The sequence below is a fragment of the Crocodylus porosus genome, unplaced genomic scaffold, assembly GCF_001723895.1.
Source record: "Crocodylus porosus isolate Cpor-Errol unplaced genomic scaffold, CroPor_comp1, whole genome shotgun sequence".
In the NCBI taxonomy this organism is placed as follows: Eukaryota; Metazoa; Chordata; order Crocodylia; family Crocodylidae; genus Crocodylus; species Crocodylus porosus.
Window position 1 is genome coordinate 10,120,927 of NW_017728920.1, and position 4,250 is coordinate 10,125,176.

Below are 4,250 nucleotides of genomic sequence, written 5' to 3' on the forward strand. Positions count from 1 at the left end.
AAAATTATTTTAAAATGGTAGGTTATTTGTGGCTGTGTTACTATAATTACACTAAGTTATAACAGCTGTTTGTTTTCAAACAGAACCTCTTCTTCTAAAACAGAAAAGCAGAACAAGCACATAGAGTCATGTTTTTATCCAGTAGTAGAAGGTAATTTTTCTGAAATCAGCTTCTGAAACTTTGTGTTTCTTGTGGGAGAAGAAGTAGGGTGTGGGGGGGGGTAAGCAAATTTTAAATTTGTAGTGTGTGAGGAAAGTGAATTCTTAATGCTGAGATGTAAATTTTATATTTCCTAAGTGATCACACACACCACTCCCGAAGAAGAGTGGGGGTCTGGGCAGAGACCTCTAAAAGCACAAGCAAAACCCCCCAGAAATGCTCAGACTGCAGATCATAATACCCAAGGATCAGAAGACCACCAAGACAGAACAGAAGGGTATGATTCCTCAGAGGAAAACAAGCCACATATCTCTGAGAAAACCACATGGAAAAAGACAAGGATTCATATTCCCAAAACAGGTGATCTGGACCCCTTGAATAAAAAACCCAGGACTGATTACTCACACAATTTAGAGAAAGAGGAGAGTCTCTCTCCTTTTTTGGGGAAAAAATGTGATTATTGTGAAAAAAAGAGGGTGGATTTTTAGGGTGCGTGTAACCATCTTGCCTTGAAAGATAATGATTATTGTGAAAAAAAAGAGGGTGGGTTTTCAGGGTGGGTATAAACAATTTGTCTTGAAAGATCATGACTGTGAAAAAAAGAAGGGGGTTTGGGGTGGTACTGGTAGGTGTATACATCTCAGAAAGAGTGTGCAGAGAGCCTTGAAAGATCGTGATTACTACCAGAGGAAAAGGGTAAATTTTACTCAGAGAGGAGGTAGTCTGTGTAACTCGGACAGCAGGCATGGTCTGTATCATAAGAGAGGGAGTCATGGTAAACACGGGGATAAGAATGGGTGGCAAACCAGCAAGCGGCTCACGGGGTGAAAAGTAAGGGCCTGGTTAAAGAGAAGCATGGGGAAGGCTAAACACTGTTTGAGGAAAAAAAAAAAAAGATCCCCTAGGGATCCCTCAAACACTTCTCCTCCTTCCAGTCCTGACCCTTCACCAGAACCCCCGGAGCCAGAAAGAGAGGGTGGAGAATATGGTTTAGGAAGCCCGTTAGAGGGTCCCTCACATGTACCCCAGCCTCCCAGACCTGACCTTTCACCAGGACCCACAGAGCCAGAGAGGGGAGATGGTACCTATGATTTAGGAAGACTGTTAGAGGGTTCCTCAAATGTTCCCAGACCACCTAGGCCTCCCCCACCACCAAGACCTGGAGGGTCAGAGGGTCGGGATAGTGAATCTGGTGTAGAAGACAGTTTAGAGGATCCCTCAAGCGCCCCTGGGTCTTCTTAGTCATCAGAGGATGTTTTACTGGATGTACATATGGTGCGGGTGAGAAGGCAAGAGTGGTCTGTAGCCAGGTTTGGTGGCACGAGGTACGCTGAGGAGCTCCATTTTGTGAATTTGGAGTGTGTGCCATTACAGGTGGCACACGAAGCCATAATCCAAGGGGTGGAAGAAATTGTAGCAGAACTCCGACAGAGATTCACAGGCAATGACTAAGCACAGTTATGTATTCAGGCACATAGCATGGCAAACTGTTTATACTCATGAGCTATTAATTTAAACAATTTGACCCCAGAGCTGTTTTTAGAGTGGTTCAGTAACCTGTTAGAGAGAAATATCGCTCGATTCGACATTTCGGCTGTTCGTGGTCATTGTGACATGCCGGGGAGGTGGAAGCCATAGAGTTATAAGCTCTATCCCCTATTCCCAGATCATTACTAAAAAGAGGAAGCATTTAATTGACTTGAATACCTATGATACTAACCTGTGTTTTGCAGGCAGTCTGTTGGCTGTTACAAAACATAGAGGTGCCAGAGATGTCGAGCTGCTAGATGGTTCCAAAGAACTGCATAGGAAATTAGGCATGTCTATATATAAAAAGGTTATGCTCCATCAAGTACCTTTGTTTGAAGAGCTTGAACAGGTTAACAGTCACATAGTGATGCATAAGGAAAAAACGGGGTGGAGTTTATTTAAAACACAGGATGCACCCAGATACCCCGACACCTGTTTTCTTCTGCTACATGGTGAACATTATTATGGCATTTTGTATGTGAAAGATGTGTTTGGCACAAGAAATTATTGCAATCTTTCTCAGACGTTGTACAGCCACAGCCACACGTGCAGGTTCCGATGTCGTCTTTGCCTGAGCCCAAACTGCTCTGAAAACATGAACAGGACACAGAGATGCCCTAAGTGTAACCTGTTCTGTCATTCCAATTAGAAAGGCACGTGGCCCTGGCCTCTGAAAAACGGATTGAATGTCTGACTAAAACTCTGTGCGATGAGTGTAAATTTTACGTGGACAAAAAGCACGAGTGCAAGGGGCGGCAGTGCAAACAGTGTTATGGGAAAATCACAGATGTAAACAAACACCGGTGCTTTATGCATCAGATTAAAGAGCCTGAAGAAGGCGAGGGTTTTTTTACAATTTTGAATGTGTGCTGGAGACGGGGATGCATGTGCCCAACTACATTTTTGCAATGGAGCTAAAGACAGGGGGGAAAAAAATGCAGAAAGCCACAGGCAAAAACCCCAAGAGGGCTTGTAAAGCTAAGCCCAAAAAGACAGAAAGCACTTGGGAGTTTAAGGACGAAGAGCGCCTGTCTGATTTTATTAAGGTTTTTATGGATAAAAAGTTCAAGGACTACACCTTCATAGCTCACAACGCCCAAGGCTACAATGGTTACTTCGCTGTCAGCCAGTTACTGAAGGAAAAAATGGGCGTGAAACTAATCACTCAGGGTGGAAAACTCATGTGTATTGAAGTGACCAGGCATTTCATAGATTCTTTAAACTTTTTGCCAATGAAACTTAGCAGGCTTCCACAGGCAATGGGGTTTGAATGATGCAAAGGTTATTTCCCACATTTTTTTACCACAGCAGAAAACTAAAATTATGTGGGGCCTCTCCCAACGATGGAGTATTACGACACTGAAAATATGATGGCTGGTGAGAAAGGACAGTTTTTAGAATGGTATCAGAATAACCGCGATAAGACCTTTGACATGCAAAAGGAGCTGGCCTATTATTGCCAGCGGGATGTCAAAATTTTGAAAGAGGCCTGCTGCCTCTACAGGGATGAGAATATGAAAATGACATGGCGTGTAGACTGAGTGAAAGTAGATGGTGAACTCCAAAATGTAGTACACTGCATAGATTCTTTCCAATATAACACGCTGGCCTTCGTCCGCATGGCTATGTACAGGTTTATGTTTTTGGAACTGCAGACCATAGCGCTTCTCCCCCCCGGACAACTATCACAGACAGGAAAAGGGGTTTTCAACCCCGTCTATTCAGTGGCTAATGTACATTTTGGAGAAAGAAAATATTCAAATTCAACATGCTTTACAGGGTGGGGAATTTCAGGTAGGCCCCTATTTTTTAGACAGCTATGCCAGCATTGATGGGGAACCTATGGCATTTGAATTTAACGGATGCTTTTTCCACAGTTGTGTCATTTGCTACAATGAGAAAGACCAGAGCCTGTTGACGGGGACCACCTTTGGGTTTCTGAATTATCAGGCATTGCACTAGACCGATTATCTCATGAGAGAGGGGTTTACCGTTAGGACCATTTGGGAGCACGAGTGGAGGTCTCTGTTAGAAATAGATGGGGAGCTGGCAGATTTTTTAAACAGAACCCCGCTGCCTTCTCCACTGGTGCCTAGGGATACTCTTTTGGGGGGGAGAACTAATATAGACCATCTGTCTATATTACCAAACTAAACCCGGCGAACAAATACACTATTATGATTTTACCAGTCTTTACTCCTTTATAAACAAAATGAAAGAATACCCAGCCAGACACCCTGAAATCATTCATGACAATTTCCAACCCCTGTCGAGCTATTTTGGAATAGTCAGGGTGAAACTGTACCCACCGCAAAACCATTTTTTTCCTGTGCTACCCACCAGGGTGAACGGGAAACTTATGTTTCATAGTTTCATAGTTTCTAGGGTCAGAAGGGACCTGAGTAGATCATCTAGTCCAACACCCTGCCATGGCAGGAAAGAGTACTGGGGTCAAATGACCCCAGCAAGGTATACAGCTAGCCTCCTCTTAAAGACCCCCAGGGTAGGAGCCAGCACCACTTCTCTTGGAAGTTGGCTCCAGATCCTAGCTGCCCTGACC